At 42.1% G+C, this 17,740-nt stretch overlaps 1 long non-coding RNA gene across 1 annotated transcript; it reads left to right on the plus strand.

The window, feature by feature from the left end:
• Positions 1 to 41: 41 nt before the first annotated feature.
• LOC148223234 (uncharacterized) lies at positions 42 to 16,750 on the plus strand. Its single transcript, XR_015804918.1, has 5 exons — positions 42 to 326; positions 5,438 to 5,712; positions 13,691 to 15,449; positions 15,692 to 15,726; positions 15,859 to 16,750. It is a non-coding gene; the product is annotated as an uncharacterized LOC148223234 (long non-coding RNA).
• Positions 16,751 to 17,740: the final 990 nt, after the last annotated feature.

Consider the following 17,740-nt stretch of genomic DNA (forward strand, 5'->3'; position numbering starts at 1 on the left):
CCGGCCAGTGTATATCGTGGGTATAGAGAGGGTCAGCCGGGCTGGAAAACACCCCCGAGGCCGCCGGGGAGCGAGCAGCGCCATGTCAGACAGACCACGTGCCACGTCCAGGCTTTCCTCAAACACCTTCAGGGACATGACTCCCCCGCCTCCATGGGCAATCCATTCCAATCACAGAGCTGTTAGGGTTGGAAGGGACCTGTGGAGAGCATTGGGTCACCTAGAGCAATGACACAGGAATGCATTCAAGAGGGTTCGGAATGGTTCCGGTGTGGGGACTCCAGGCCGGCCCTGCGCAGCTGTTCCAGTGCTCTGCCACCTTCAGGGTAAAGAAATTCTTCCTCATTCTGGGGTGAAACTTCTCGTTCTTTTAGGCTATGGCCAGTACTCATCATCCTGTTGGTGGTCACCACTGAAACGAGTCTGGCACCGTGCTCTTGGTACCTGTCTTTGAGATGTTTATATGCATTAACGAGATCCTCAGTCTTCTCCAGACTAAACTGACGCAGCTCCCGCAGTCCCTCCTTGTAAGAGAGATGTGACAGATCCCCCTCATCATCTTTGTCCCAAAGAGGGAAAGGCACAATGTACTGTTGGGGTCAGGTGTTCAGGTGGACAAAATATAGTCTGTACTCTTCTCTTTCACAAGGCTTCAGGCTTTGAAGGACAGAATGCTAAGCACTCCAGCCTAGCCCAGTCGTTGCCCTGTGGTGTACTGCAGCTACACACTACTTTTTGTTAGTTTTCAAAGTATCTTAGTGTTTTAACAGTTCTCATATTGGGTATTTCAGGTATTTTCCGTCCTTTGCTTTCTGTTCCTGCCTTGGCAATGACAAGGTGTGAGCTTCGTGGCATAATCAGATGTCAAGCAGTGAACAAATTTGGTAGTCCATCAAAATGAGCACTGGTCTTTGTCAGGGCTCAGCAGGCACCAATGGATCTTAATGGCTCTAATAAGCATCACCAGGGGTCTCCACCCCACAGTTCTTGTCCCAAAGAACTGGAGACCCAGTTAAGCTCAGCTCTGGCCCTTCAGATTTTGTCTGAGCTATGCTGTAGGTCTATGCTGTCCTAGCCTTGCTTGCTGGCTTGATATTTGACATGCTTTATCCCTCTGGTAGCCTCCACGCTGGTCCTGTCCTGCTCTGATGTCCTGACTCCACCTCGGAGCTGTGTAGCTGCAGGTGGCCCTGTGCCCCTTAGGGAACCCTCCAAGCAGTCTCACAGTGTTCTTGCTTCCTTCTTCAAGCATGTTATCCTCACCTGGTTTCAGCTATCTCTAATTAATAGCCTCTGCCTTTTCTCACTGGAGGGATAGACTAGAGTCAGTGCCAAAGCAAAGGAAGGACTAGGTACGTGCCCTTCAGGATGAGAGAGGAGAGAGCAAAACCATCCCTTTCAGTAGCAGCAGCCAGGCAGTTCATTTGAGAAGTTCAAGTCACCATCTGGCTTCTGTGGGCTGCCAGATCTTCCTGAGGAACATAGGCAAGGAAAGGAGATATTGAGAATATTAACATTTTTATTTTAATGTCAAAGCAAATTATGACTAGAACATTATGAGACATTTTACAGATAATGAAAGGGATTTCTGCAGGATATTGTGTAGCTTGTGAGCTGTGCTAAGCTAGAATATTAAAGATGAATATCTCTGAAAGCTTTTCAGAGAAAGTGCAAATAGCCCTTTCCTTTGTATGTGCTGCTGTGTGTGCGTAGGTAAATATTTATCTAAAATAACTACAGTTAGGATATAAACTACCATGTGGACTTTTCACTGTCTTCTCAGTTTTATTACCTGGTAGTCAGAGTTATATATGCAGCAGGTTCAACTGCTGCATCTGGCAGATGGAAGCATGGAATGAGAGAACAGCTTTGGGCTCCAGCTGCTGGAGTTAAAGTATCTTCCCAGAGGAGCACAAAACAAGGTCCAAAAACCTGAGGCATGTGGAAAGGATGGAGCTGGCAGGTCCTGTCCAGGCCATATAGCTCACAGAGCCTGCACAGAGGGGATCAGGACCAGAGTTAATTCACCCAGCTGCAGTGAGACTTCAGAACAGAACAATCATTAGTGTTCCATAGCTGACCAGCAATTATATTACCTAATATTCCCAAATAATGCTCCTGATTAGTCTTGCTAAACCTTAATAGCAAAGTGAAAGGACGGAGAGTAGAATGGCTGTAATAGTGTGCTGGAGACTTTCTGATAGCAGAAGCATCATTTCACTATAAAACTTTAAATCACACCCAAAAGCACTTACTGTAATGCACTCTACAGAAAATATCCCGTTGCTGAATTTATCTTTTCCTCCCTGTGAGTACAAGTGTTTTCTGGGAAATGGTGGGGCACTGAGTAGAACAAAAAGGTTGAGCAGAACAAAATAGTACTGCAGGTCATATGGAAAGTGAAACAACTCTGTTAAGCAACTCCATTGCAATCTCTTGCTATCAGTGTGTGTTCTTCCTGAGTCTGCATGAAGTATGACATTGAAAAAGAGCAGTGCTGGTGCATTTTAGTTTACTGAATTACAGTCGTATTTACATTTGAGGACCAAAAAAGCATAGGATTTCTCTCAGTGTCAAGGTGCCAAGTCAATCACAGTTTTGCCAGGGAAGGGGTTTAAAGACTGAACTCCCTGGCCATGAGATCTCAGGTTTCATTTTATGAGCCTTGCCAGATGCAGTTTTCAGGTGGCTGTGGACTCAGGCGCCAGTCCAATAAAATAAAGGGGCAAGATTTCTCTTCAGGCAATATTATCTCACATTGTTGGACCATAAACACAAGTTTGATATATTAACTCATCCAAATTCAAATAGATCAATCTAAATTTCAATTCTGGTTTCTGTATAGACATTTTGTAGTTCTATGCATTGGCATCTAGATTATCTTGGTGGATATTTTTAGCATAGAAGTCTTGTGCTTAAATCACAAAATTGAGTTTATAAAGCTGAAAATCAGCTAGATCCAGCAGGGTTGCTGTGCTGATTGGTATATTTCTTTCATGGAAAGGTTTTCCAACCTTTACTTATTTCTTTGGTAAAGAAAAGCCTACAGTCTGTTTTCATGGTGTAATTTTCTGAATCTTTTCATCCTTGTTTCTCTAAAAGTCAGTTCCTGAGCTATGAAAAGTCTTTCATTGTTTCAGGGTGTACCAGAAACAAAATTTTTAATATGTAGAGGCAATGTCTTTGTATATTCTCAATCTTATCAATGAAACAGGAGTGACCAAAAGCCTGAATTGCCTTTATCTGGTAGTATCTCTGAAAGTGTTCACAAAGCATGTGGATGTGGCACTTGGGGACATGGTTTAGCTGGGAGCATGATGGTGCTGGGCTGGTCTTAGAGGTCTTTTCCAGCCTCTATGATTCTGTGAAATCCTATACAGCACACATAATCTAGAAACAGCATCCTTCTATGATGCACCAAGTCCAGCTTTTGTAAGCACAGTTAGATTGCAGGTGATCTTTTCCTAAACATCCATAATAACAGAAGTAATTACCATTGCAGAGCATCCTCCCTCTGTTGCCATCTGCCTCCAGGCAGTTTAAATGTAAACACAGAGCAAGGGAATGCAGATGAATAGGAATGAATAACGAAGAGGATTAAAGTCAGAAGGAAAGTATTTCTGTTAATCAACAGGTAAAAAGAGGTGCAGTTTATTTGATTCAGATGGAAGGAATTTGCAGACAGCTTTCTGCAAGTGTTATACAAATAAGTGGTGAGGCTCCACAATTTTCCAAGATGCAGGTATGGTTTACCAGCTCCAGCAATGCTGACTATTAAAATTTCACACAAGTACCTCAGCCTGAAGAAGTGTGTACCTAGACAAAAGCATTACAAATCCCTTGCTAAGCTGTGTGGGAAGCTTTTCAGCATCCTGCTCACTCTGGATCGTTTTCATGCAGTTAATGGCCTGCCCTTGAACATGCAGAAAGAACAACGCTGTGAATCCATATATAGATCCAGGCCTGGGAAGTGTGGTAAAGTGCAAGAGAAAAAAGCAAAAAACCAAAAACATAAGGAAGTTCCAGGGGTGGAAGGATTTTGGAAATGCCCAGGAGGGCTGAGAAGCTGATGCCTGGATCAGCATGTTGCCATTCAGATTGGCATAAACTGAATTTAAAAGGCACTTTAATATCCAGTACATCACACTGAACAGCCCTTAAGCCCAGCTAAACATGACAATAAAAGCTAGAGAAACAACCAAGAAAAGTCATGTCTAGGTTATCCATTGGACAATATGCCTTTATTGTATGTAATTATTAAAAAGTACAATGCTTAATCACTTAACTATCATATTCTGAGCATTTTAATATAAATGGGTTTTCCAATAGTTGAGAGAATACTACAAAGAGCTAAAAAACCCCAAAACATTTTATAATATAAAAAATATCCAGATAAAGGATGTGTATAGATTTCCTCCAAGGAGGGCCACAAGCAAGATTACAGTGTAATTGGTTGATTTTGGCATAGCTATAGGAACAGCCATATGGGAGGCATGTAATTTCATGGAGCTGCACATGATGAAGTCATGGCAAATTACCAGGAACTCATTTGATGTGGCTGCTCTCCAAGAGTTCAACATAGATCAACTAAAACCATTAACTTTCAAAATATAATTAGTACAACCATATTTTTTTCTAAATGAAAGCTGGGAAAAAACCCAACTATAATTCTTGGTACACTGAAACAAGGTGTGTAAGGAAGAGAGAAACTTATAAACTGGGGCTTGTTTATATCCTTGAACTGTTGTGATCATAACACTATTTTCCGTTTTATTTGGTAGGAATAACAACAAATCATGTATCAAAAGACAAACCTGGAAAAAAAATTGGCTAAAAATATGATGCCTCAAAAACTTGATGTTCTGGGCTGAGACAAAATCGGCAAAAGTCAAGGGAAACTGTGTTCCTATTTTCAGCTTGCTTTTCCATTCAAAATTGGTTATCTGTATGGTGTTATTCTGTTCTTTCTCATAACATCTTTAAAATGCCTTTATAATGCCACTGTAAGAGAGCTAGCAGAAGGATGGCAGCAGAATTCCTACAACTGCAAAGCAGGGCACAAACCTCTGCCCTTGAGTTATATCTGTACTGCACAGGCTCCACACAGTCACACCTGGGAGCCAAGGAATAGCAATGCACAGATTGCCCATGGTCAGAAAGCCTGGGCTTTCTTGTGTAATAGAAAAATTATGTGTTCTCAGTGCACCTATTTACTTCCTTGGCTGGAACAAACATGTATTGCTGCCTTTTTCATGTGACCCAGGCACTTCAGCTGAACTGAGAACCTAAATCAATCACAGCTGTAAGTGCCTGATCTGCATCAACTTCCACATTCACTGTGGCATGAACATTAATTTGAGTAAAAGCCATGATAACTCACAAATTTATGTAAAATCACTATTTTTAATTGAGTGGTCCTTTTTTTCTTTTTTTTCAGAGATGTCAACCACGTGCTAAATAAAACCAATGTGTCACCAGTTTGCAGTTTAGCAGCAGTTTAACTGTTATGTGAGCTTTCCAGCAGAGCACAGAAGCCCACAAGGGTAAATCTGAGCCTTAAAACAGTGGCAAATACCAGAGGAAGAAAAGCTGGATTGGAAAAGAGGATCAAGGTGAACCTTGTAGGTCATTTCACAAAAGAAGTAGCATGAAGAGTCATAGAGGGTGCAACGGCACCATGGGGGTTTTTTTGCTACCCAACAATTTGAAACTGTAAGTAATTGAACGTGTGACAGGTAAACAAATGGGTTTCTGTTCTGAGACATTTTTCTGGTTTCACCATTGCTTATCAACTTTTGAGGGGGTTTGGCTGCTAATATCTGACCTGTTATTCTAAACGGCTTTTCATAAGAGGATTGCTTAGAAACACTCATATTATATGTGTTTGGATTTTTCCTTGGTGTGTGAATTTTGATAAAAATATATTCTATTCAGTTGACCCAAACTGTTGACTCCTCAGATTAGCTTTCAGAAGACAATAGATGTTATAAGGTTTTTATATTACATCTATGGTCATTGTGCCACATTACTCTTACTGTATTTACTTCAAGATAATGCAGGGAGGAGAGGAGAGCTAGGAGGAGAATTTGGAAGTCACAGGGACAGGTGTCCTTCTCTGGATGCAGCAGGGTGCTGCTTGAATATATAGTGTCAGTCATCTGGATATTATAGCATCCACAGTTCTATTGGAGAAGCACTCTCCAATTGTCTCTAGACAAAATAGGGCATAACTAAAAATACCCCTTCTGATGGGTTAAATTATTTGGCTGCCTTCTTTCTGACAGGATAGGGAATGTTCTCTCACAGAATAGGGAATGTTCCCTCCACCAGATCTGGGGGAAGGCAGTGAACAGCTTGGGCAGCATCTTTTTCAATTATCACAGCTATCTGCAGTCCAAGTTTCTTATTAAGATCTATGATTTATTTAGAAACAATATACAATAATGCTTAAGTTAGTCAGCAGTGGAACACTTTAAAAAGACTGTGTTCTTCGATAAGTATATAACTCAATCTATTTCTAGTGAAAATGCCACTTACCTGCAAAATGAAAACAATTTCAAAGCACTCTTTCTGAATGCTGGGTGCCTATATACAGGGTTTATTCTATCTGTTTGGTAATATATAAATAAACTATTAACTCATTTCTGTAAAGTTGGGATTCCTTGCTTGTCAAGCTCAAAGACTCTAGGAAATTTTCCTGAAATAATACCTTAATGAATCACCAAAACATATAAAAGCTGATTTATAGCTCTACAGTGCTGTCTGGCACTGTGAGGATCATGTGGATGTCTTTGAAGAAGGCCAGAGCCTATTTTTTATGATGGTGTTCACGTGTCCAGTATCAAAAATATATCAAAACTAGCACATTGTATCCAAGTGTTTCTCTCACTCTGCTGCTTTAAAAAAGAATATTATAAGCAAACAGTCTGGTAAATTATGCTAATGAATATGTAAATTGGACAAAATCTTCTAGACAAACAGATTACATTAATTATGTTAGTCCTTACTGTGAGAATAGGGGCATTAAAATCTCTATTTAGAGCACTACATGCCTGTTCAATTTGGTGTGCCATCCTAACAAGCCAACAGACTTGACCTTTATGAACAATTCACTTTGAAACTGTTTGATCTAAAAATAATGCACCGCAAAGCCCCAGACCAGTAGCTCTGTCCATGCAATTCCTCACCTGATAAAATTTCATTTTTGGTGCAGTTTAAGAGCATCTGCATTGAGAAGACAACTGGTTTTAGAATATGTATGAAACAGAACTTTACCTCCTGTATTTCGCTGTAGAACAGCTTCCAGTTTAATCCATTTGTGTGTTCTCTTTAGAACCCACACATGCACAGGAGGTCTCCCTTGCTAATGGGGTAAGAACCAACGTGGGACATTGTTTTTTTTTGCTTTTAGACCCTTCCGAGGAGAATCCCTGCCTTCTCTGGAGCATTATACATTCCCAGTTCCCTATTGCCATATCGGGCAATGCTTGCATTCCCTTTGAATACCACCTTATGTTGCAATGTGCCTCCGTGAATCATTGTGATTATTCACCCAGGAATGTGCAAAAGCACAAATGTAAAAATCTGTTCTGTGTTCTGAACATAGGGGTCAGATTATCAGCAGTTCCATCTGATTGGACTTGTGCTGAGAGAACTGCTTGACCTGACCTTTAGGAGAGTTGCTTTAATGGGGATAATCAGTGTAAATATAAAATGTACTTTTGGCTCTCTGTTAAGGCCTCTTTGGTGTTTTTGGATCACATCTCCAGCAGGACAGGTATTCATGCTCACACGTGCATTTCTGCCAGCCCTGGTGTTCAAGTGGCTTTCTGGTTGTCTGTCGGAGAAGGGAGACGCGGACACCAATTCGGTCATCAGCAAAGTCTCGTTTATTGATACGCAGAGTGGCGATTAAATACAGTGCTTAATTAGCTCATGCATAGTGCAAAATCTGAGCTCATCATTGGTCTAGCTGTGCGGCTTAGCTAAGCACTTCGGCATTCATGTTTTTCTCAATTCTGCGTGTCTTCCTTATCTCAAGGACACTGTATCCGTGAGACTGAGGCCCACTTTGCTAGCTTTGCTAAGTTGATCTGACTATGGCCTTTTTCTTCCAGCTATTCCTGCAGCAGGCTCTCTACACTTCCCCCGTTTTCTTTTTGAGCTAGAAGAGTGGTATGTCAAGCTTTGCTGACAGTCTTTTGAATAAAATTTTGTAAGCAAGTTATCAAGCAAGGTAGCAATAAAGCTAAGCACAAGAATATATCTAACACTATAATAGCATACTTAATAACAGTTTGAATCTATCCCCTAAGACCTAGGCTTTTTAACCACTCGTCAATGCCCCAACCATCTTCTTCTTTTAGGTTGTGTAATTTCTGCTGCGTGTTTTGTATCTTTTTGTGGATGGACTCAGAGTGGTTAGATAAATTCATGCAGCACATTCCCTTGAACTTCTTGCAACCATACTGGCAACCTTACTAGGCAGGTTTTAAAAGGATTTTGTACTCCTCCTAGACTTAAGCAGATTGATTCTTGTCTTGTTATGTTAGTGAATGTTACCTATACGTTTTCCCGAGGCGCATGCTGCATTGGAAAAGATTTTGTGTGAGCAAAGTTAGCAAGCATAAGCAGTGTAATGATTATCATTTTGATTTCTTTGGCGGCCTATTCTTTTTACGCCCTGTATTGCTCCCTGTTATCTGCAGTTGTTTTACCTCTTCTATACTTTGATTTAATACCTCCTCTGGGTCTGTACCGGGCTTAATTGGTCCTACCTGAGGCCAAGGCAGGTGTGGGACTTTATGTCTGCATCTTGCAGCGATAATGTGTGAATTTGCATAGATGTGCTGCCTCTTAATCCAGTTGGTAAGTTCCCACCGGGCCCAAGCTAACAGGAGCTGTTCTGGTTCTGTTCCACCCACGAGCAGTCCCCACAGCCCCCGCACTTTAGGGCTACCCAGGCTTCACACCATGACCCCCCACACGCACAACAAGGACGGCTGCTGAGAGGCTGTTCTTTCTAGTACCCGTGTCTCCCGTGTTTTCTTTTGTAGCTGTGTGAGTGCACCGAGTAGGTGGTTGGCAGTACTCCAGATGGTAAGATCGATGGGCGAGGAGATATTTCGGCGGGAGACAAACCCCTCATCGATGCAGCGTATAATACCCTTGAGGGCTTCATGTTGTTGTGGGGTCACGGTTACGGGTGCGGTTGGGTCAGTTCCTTTAAGTAGTGGCCTGAGGGAGTCTAGCAAGGAGTTGGGTATCCCAACAATCGGCTTGAGCCATTGCAGATCTCCTAGCAGTCGCTGTGCCTCATTTAGAGTGGTGATTTTTGTTGTAAGCTGGAGCTTCTGCGGCCGTACGATTTGGTCTGTGATAGACCACCCCAAGTACCTCCATGGTGTGGATCGCTGTATTTTTTCTTGAGCTATTATGAGGGATGCCTTTGCTAGGGTGCTTTGAATTTCCTGCATCTGAGTGTCTGTAAATGCTGATTCTTGAGCAAAGAGGATATCATCCATATAATGATAAATAATTGTGTTGGGCCACTGTATCCTCAATGGTTGTAGTGCGGCATCCACATACAGTTGGCACAGGGTAGGCGAGTTTTTCATTCCTTGTGGAAGAACAGTCCATTCATACCGTTTATCAGGTTCTTCTCTGTTTATTGCTGGTAGGGTGAACGCAAATCTTTTAGTGTCTTGAGGGTGTAAGGCAATAGTGAAGAAGCAGTCCTTTAGATCAATGATTAGAAGAGGCCAATGCTGTGGGAGCATTGCTGGGTTGGGGAGGCCTGGCTGTAATGCCCCCATTGCCTCCATCTGATTATTTACTGCCCTTAAATCATGTAGAAGACGATATTTTCCTGACTTCTTTTTGATCACAAAAATTGGCGTGTTCCATGGGCTTGTTGAGAGTTTTAAATGTCCTTGTTGGAATTGTTCCTTTACGAGTTGATGTGCTTGTATTAGACTTTCCCTTGTTAGAGGCCATTGCTTAACCATTACCGGTTCATTGGTAGTCCAGGTGATTGGGATTGGGAAAGTCCAAGCAATGGCAATTACCCCAAAGAGTGCTCGTTGGATAAAACGACCCCCATCTGAGCCAAAATGTCCCTTCCAATTAGGCATTGTACCGATGGTGGTAATGCAACTACGGACAACACAGTCACCAAATCTTGCCCATCTATAGTGATCCTTATTGGAGGAGTTTTTCTGGCAAGGGTGAATCCTCCGACGCCTGTCACGGTATCCGTGGTCTGCATTGATGGCCAGTTGTGGGGCCATTTTTCTGGTGAGACAATGCTGGTATCTGCCCCAGTGTCTAGGAGTCCTATCATTTCTATTGTCTCTCCTGCATAGGTTAGTTTCACCTTCTTTTTGGGTCTGGTATGGAGATCCATTGTGAGCATAGCAATACCTGATGATCCGAATCCTTGGTCTCCACGTGGGGTTTGTCTTTGTGGTTGAACACCCCGGCTCAACTGTGGAAGTGGAATAAATTGAGCAATACGCTGACCTGCCTCAATTGTCAGAGGAGGAAAAGGAGTATAAACCATTATTTGTATTTCTCCCGTGTAGTCTGCATCGATGACACCTGGCAGCACAAACAGTCCTACAATGGAGCTCGACGAGCGTCCCACTATTAGTCCTCCATAAGCTTGTCCTTTGATATTTATTGGGCCATAAACTCCCGTTGGGACTTTGACGGAGCGAGCTGTCATCAAAGATGTTTTTACTGCGGCTGTTAGGTCGAGTCTCAGGCTCCCTGTTGTGGCTGGTTGTAGACAGGAGATGGCGCTGGTGTCACGGCGGCTACTTGTGACTGGGGCCAATATGGCGGCGGCCGCCGGGGGCTGATCGGCGGCGCCCGTCGGGTCGCGCCGCATCCACCCGCATCTGTAGCAGCGCGCCGAGGGAGGCCGGTGGTCGTTCGATGTGGCTGGGGCCGCCGTAGAAGCACGGAGCGGAGCAAGAGCGGCTAACACCTGTGACTGTGTGGACTCGGCTTGTTTCTGCAGCCCTAAGCCTAATTCTTTTAGTGCATTAACTAAGAAAACCTGCGCCCCTCTCATATACTCTGGGACTCCTGCCTTTTTAATAGCAGCAGCAGCCTTATCTACAAAGTCCCCAAAGGATTTATTTCTTCTCTGTTTTATCCCCATATACATGGGTATGCCTGAGCTATCTTTGACTTGATTGATGGCATTCCTTACTAGACGCACGGCTTCCCTAACTTTGTCGGGTCTCGAAATCATTTGAGCCTCTGTCCTGCGGTATTGTCTTAACTCCATTAGTTTGTCTATGGTAATTCCAGCTAACGGATCTCCCGGGCCCCTCTGTACTGCAATTGACTCCTGAACAAGAGCTTGCCAGTGGGCGTTAAATAGCAACTGCTGATGTTGCGTGAAAATCAGTTTCACTATACTTCTCATATCATTTGGCAACAGCAGGTATGTATCGAACAAGAAATCTAGCATTTGCTTAGCTGGCTCACTCCGGAAACCAAACTGACTCACTGTCTGTCTTAGCTGGGCTAGCAGCTTCCAGTCGGGAGGCGAGTATGCTCCTACTTGGACGGCTTGTCCTTGCTGGTTTATTCCCTGTGTATACGTGACGGGGAAAGCCCAGGTTTTCGCTGCGTCAACAGCGCTCTCGTCCCCAGTCTCCAAGCCGTGTCTGGCTAGCATACTCCACGCCTCCCCCCGCCGTCTTGCCATCTCCTCCCACAGGTCGCTTTCCGCCCTAGGGACCGGAGCTGGCTCCACGGTGGGCTTAGGGGCGGTAGGCTCAGACTGGCAAGGGGATTTTTCGCCGCCGGTCTGGGGCCCTTCGCTGTCGGAAGGCGGGGTTACTCCGCCTTCTGCAATTGTCTCCGCCGCCGCGGCGGAATCCTCCTCAAGCTCTTCTAAGGGGGGTGCCGAGGGCCAAGCGCAGCTAGCCATGTCTGTCATTCCTGCCGCCTCCCCAGAGATAGGTATTTCTACTCTGGTCGTGCTGGGTGCTCGGGGCTCATTATCACCATACTGAGCATTCCTTTTATATGCCTTTACTGCCTCCCGAGCCGCCTTTCTCTCCGCCTGCTGCTTTAGCAGTGCGTTGTGAACTACCCGCCAGATCTTTCCCAGCTTTTTTGCTGTTTTATCATCCTCTAATACCGCCTCCCACAGTGCATCCCCTAACTTACGCCACTCATTCAAATCATGCACGGTGTGAGGATTAGAGAATAAACCTTTAGCATAATCCCAGGCTAACAACCCCGGTATGTCCTTCCTGGGATTAATTTCTTTTAACCTTAACTTATCTATGTGTAGTATATAGTATATATATATGTATATATGTAGTATATGTATATGTACTATAAATAAATCATATGCTGCTTGCCTGTCCATTTTTCGTCGTCAGCGCTGTTGCAACTCTCCGGCTTCGGCAGCACGTATGGCCCAGGACCACCTTTATGGCTCCTGGGGGTGTCTTCCCTACGTCGTTTGACACCGACCCGGTTGCAGCAGGCCCCAACTCTACTTCACCGACCGTGGCGCGTTCTCCCCCGTTTTCTGAAACCGTTTTCTTTTCAGCGACGGAGGCACGTCGGGGTTCACCAAATGTCGGAGAAGGGAGACGCGGACACCAATTCGGTCATCAGCAAAGTCTCGTTTATTGATACGCAGAGTGGCGATTAAATACAGTGCTTAATTAGCTCATGCATAGTGCAAAATCTGAGCTCATCATTGGTCTAGCTGTGCGGCTTAGCTAAGCACTTCGGCATTCATGTTTTTCTCAATTCTGCGTGTCTTCCTTATCTCAAGGACACTGTATCCGTGAGACTGAGGCCCACTTTGCTAGCTTTGCTAAGTTGATCTGACTATGGCCTTTTTCTTCCAGCTATTCCTGCAGCAGGCTCTCTACAGTTGTCAGCATGCATGAAGGTTACACGTGCAGTCCACTCCTCCATATGATTTCTCTCAATGGCATGGTAATTCTGTCGTTCAGAGCACTTCCAAAAGGTTTACTTTCAATTTACTTTTTGGTTTGCTTGAATAGGTTTTCAAATGGTTTTTAAAATTGTCTTTTTAAAAACAATTAATGATTACAATTCATCTACTGAAAATAATTGTGTGATAGCAATTTAGTAATTTTCAGTCTGAGAAATTCCATTGCCAATTAAGCTTCCTGTTTTCTTTCCTATTATAAATCAGCAGAGTAAAGAGACTGAAGTAAGTGATGACAAGTTCCCCAAACGAGTTTTGGTCATGAGTTTTACTCATCTCTAATTTCATTACTAGCTAATATTTGCAAATAATGTTCAGTAGGAAGCAGAAAAGGCTCTCAGTTCCAATTAATTTTCTACAGCTTTTAAAAGTAATGGTTGATATAAAATTACATCACAAAAATATTTGTGGTTTTTTTCTTCTATTACATTTGCAGAATAACATTTTTCCTGTAAGTAGTTCTCATAGTGATCAGCATAGATTTTATTCAAAATAATACATGTTTAAGCACTAAGACTTCTTAGAGCCTTTTCATCAGGTAAAACATTTAAGAAAACTTCCATGTAGCAGCTCAGCAAGGGTCAGAACCACAAAATGTTTGTAAATACACAAAAAAGGGTCTGAAAACAGAATGGAAATTGTAACTTTAACAGTCTAACTATATTCTATGTATTCATATGAATGTTTTCATTTCAGCCTCTCAAGAATTGGACCAGATGGAGAGGAAGGCAGTGGGGATAATTGGGCAATTAAATCATTCCCTGAGTCACAACAGGCTTCTTGCCAAGCTGGACTTAGGATGCGAGAACACCTCAAGGACAGTTGAAGACAAATATAAGATTGTCAAATAAGAGACATGGTTCAAACAAGTTAAAACTCAAATAATGCAAAGGTGAAATGGAACAAGGATTATAAGTTGTGTGACAGGATTGTTATCCAATCGCCTAAACCCAAGCAAAACAACATTTTCTGTTATGTCACAAGACTCTGCCTCAATAAATCCATAACAGCTCTTGCATTACTGGGTTCACAAAAGGGATTAGCCAAATTCATGGGTCCATCAAAATCTATTAAATGCATTGGCTGAATAACATCCTTCCAGATAAGGATGCTGGTACTCATTTATTTCTAAAAACTAGAAGGATGCACCGTGGAAAGAACTCCCTTGTTTCCAACACCATTTTCCCAGGCATCCATTATGAGGCATTGGGAAGACATCAGGAGTCTGAGCTAGATGGACTTTTGATCTAACCCAACAGGACAGGGGAACACTCCAGTGTCGTGCATCCTACACCGAGTCTGGTCCTGAACACTCAGACTGTGTCCTTTCCCTAAGGAGAAGTTGATCAAAACTGACTTTGTCAGTTTGAATTTTTAATACAGTTTCTTCTGTTGCTTTGCCTTGTTCAGCAACGTGAACATCTTGTTCATCAAAGATCTGTTCCAAATTCTTTTGAAGGAAGCATTTCTCTAAAATAAGTAGATTCAATTCCTTTGTAGAGCTCTATTGTGAGACCAACAGAGTATTAAATTTCATTCTTGGGATCTGATCTATTACTTCCAAATCAGCTTTTATATTCTTGTAAGTAGAACATATATGAGCAGATGCTAAATTCAAATTTTCTTGATAAATGCAATTTAGGAGGTTTGCATGTTTTGTGAATGTTTTATCTTATGAAAATATTACAGTGCTGCTGGGAACTAGATATAATTTTGTTTTGCCTACGAAAATGCTATGCTATGTAACTAAAATATTTACAGCAAGAAAAATAAATATGCGGTATATGTATGCTTTCAAGATATTGTTTTATTGTTTTATCACATGTGTTTACTAAAATCTAATTCCTGAAAAAGGTGCAGTAAAAACAAAAATGAAATCATTCTCATAATAGTTTCTTTCAGAGAAGACACAAGATCATCATGGGAACTTTTACAATGGGAAGCAAATTACTTAATCAAGAGCTAAAAATAGAGAAGTCCTGTGATATTTTAAAGTGTAATAGCTACAAACTTCTGGCCTTCTGACAATGTTGACCTGTTTATCTCAAGATGCCCCAGGAACCACAAATGCCTCATCCTGTGATGAAGAAATCTTGGTACTCCACCTGAAGGACAACAGTGCCCTCCTGTTTGCCTGCCCCAGTCAAAATGCTTAAAATCAAAACCTTAACAAGGTGGATTTAACTCTGTTGCCATATTGAGGTGCCAACTGCTGCATTGCCTCTTAAAGAAGAAAACTCATATACATGAGAGGAACACATGGAGCTACACCCAGAAAGCTGGTCTTAATTCAGGGGGGATTTCATGTTCTTTCCACTGTCAAAGGAGACTAAAGCATAAAAATAGAGAAAATCTGTATAGCAGATATTTTGTCATCACTACTGCCGATCACTGTGGGAAGGCATTTTCCAAGGGCAACAAACCAAGCTGAACTTTTTTGTCAATGCGTGATCAGGTAAGACAAGAGCCTGGGAATCTCAGCTTTCCCTGCTGCCTTATTTATTCTCCCTGTTCAAATGCAGTAGCTTGTTTTTTGTTTTCTTCTTTAGTATAAAACATTCACCCCATTTTAATATAAATTATGCATAATATTTTTCAATATGTTATCTAGTAAAGGCACTATTAGCTGTAGGAAAGTATTGCATGCAGTTTCTTTGTCATAGTACTGTAGTCATAACTCTTTGGTTTTCTCTTCAGGTTTTGCTGCTGATGAACTGACTTGGATAAGCCGTGTAAGTTTACTGAATCTCTGTATAAATACTAAACAAAGATCTGCTAGACCCAAGAAAATTAGATGCTGTGAGATGCATGCATGTTTTTGCAGTGTCATTTTATATATTTTCCAACTTCTCTTTATTCTACAGAATGCACCATTTCAAGAGGACTGCTATTTTCCTGAAGCTTTGTCTAAGAAATTCAGTTTACCTAAAATCTCTTTATAAAGTTGTGAAGTCACAGTTTCATGTAAAAGCACCATATTGCACATTTTGCCAGTTTTGGCTGAAAGCCAATCGTGAAAGTGAGGCCAGAAGAGCAACAAATCAATACTGTATTTATAATGTATACTCAAAGTACATCAAAAAAGGACTGTTTGAACCAAGAGCATAATTCATTGCTCGTCCATGAGCCATTTATGCTATAAATGCTTCAGGGTAGGGATTGTATCTTACTGCTTCTAACAACCAGTTTTATGGGGCATCAGACTAGTTGGATGTCTCTTAGTGTTATTATATGCAAATTAAAATACAGCTGGATTAAGAAATTCAGGATCACAAAAAAAAACCCCTCAGACCGGTGTCACACTAAAAGTTCTTCAAATTTGAGGGGTTTTGGGGGGGGTTTGTGTGGTTTTGTTTGTTTGCTTGTTTGTTTGTTTTAAGAAGTAGCTTTTTTTTATCTACGGGAAATAAGTCAAGGCGAGCAGCAAAACTCACCCAGATATATGATGATCACATTTTTATATGAGAGGGAGTGGATTTTTTCAATCATTAACCTATAGGAAGGGTAAATACAATGTTTGATTTCAACAGTTTGTTACTATGAGTAGCATTTAAAATAACTTCACATCTATATCATCACTTAATGTATCACTTATGTATCACTTAATAACAATTAAATACTTTTTATTCATGTGCATTCATTGCTTACTATTGTTTCCTAGGAATTTTTGCTGTAAACTTCCCAAAATATGCAATAGCTAAATTTTGCAAAAAGCTTTATTTCTGTTAGCTGGTAATTACTGAATAATCTGCAAGATGTGACATACACCTGCTTATCTTTAGGTTGGTATTGTGAGCTTAATTCTCAAATATTAATCAACAGTGACTACAGAGAGTACTAACATTGACTGCAAAACCAAACCAAACAGGACCAGAATCTGATTTTGCAATTTTATCTAAGCCTATGATAGTTCATTTTATTCAATATTTTTGATAGACTTTGTCTATTATTTCCTTTTACAGCTTGTTAGTCACTAACATATGCATCTCAAAATTTTGCTTTAATTTAGCTTGCGTGTCTAAACAATATCACTTTTTTTTGCTCTTGAAAGTGTGTTGATAGGGAAGCAGACATGTATTTTAAAAGTTTAATTTGTTGTCACTACTTTCAAGTCCTGTGAGATTTTGTATCACAGAGCATAAAGATTATGGTAACAATGAAACTAAGATTCCACCACCTCTCTGCATTTTAGGATATTTCTCATAGTGTTCATGGTCTTGCACACTTTGGTTTTTCTTCTTCCTCTTTTTAATTTTTTTTTTTACAGACTAGTTTCAAGCTCCATCCCACTTCTCCATGTCTGGTTCTTCATTCCGTGCTCTCTTCTCTGTTCCTCTGTATTGTAGTGGGGTGGTGGTTTTTTTTGGTTTTTTTTTTTTTTTTTTGGCGTGCTTATCTTACAGTTTTGGAAGAGCCTGTATAAATGCGCGTGGCTCTGGGGCAAGCTCTGCTCCATCAGAGCTGTTCTGCCATTCCCTCATTAGAGACGGTCGATCTCTGTGGAGCCGAGGCGGAGCTGCCCGGGAGCCGCGGGGGGATGGACCCCGCTGGTGCTGGGACCAGCGGGAACCCGGGCTTAGCAGCCCGCTCTGGCTTTTCCCCGTTGTGCAGAGCGCTCCTTCCGCGTTCCCGTTCCCTCGGGCACGAACCGGGAGCGGCCCCGGAGCCGTGCCCAGCGCGGCGAGCCCGGCGGGACACGGAGCGGAGCGGGCACCGTGGGCTGCAGACGGGATGGGCATGGGGATG

This window comes from Sturnus vulgaris, chromosome 7 (assembly GCF_052056855.1).
Source record: "Sturnus vulgaris isolate bStuVul1 chromosome 7, bStuVul1.hap1, whole genome shotgun sequence".
NCBI classification, from domain to species: Eukaryota; Metazoa; Chordata; class Aves; order Passeriformes; family Sturnidae; genus Sturnus; species Sturnus vulgaris.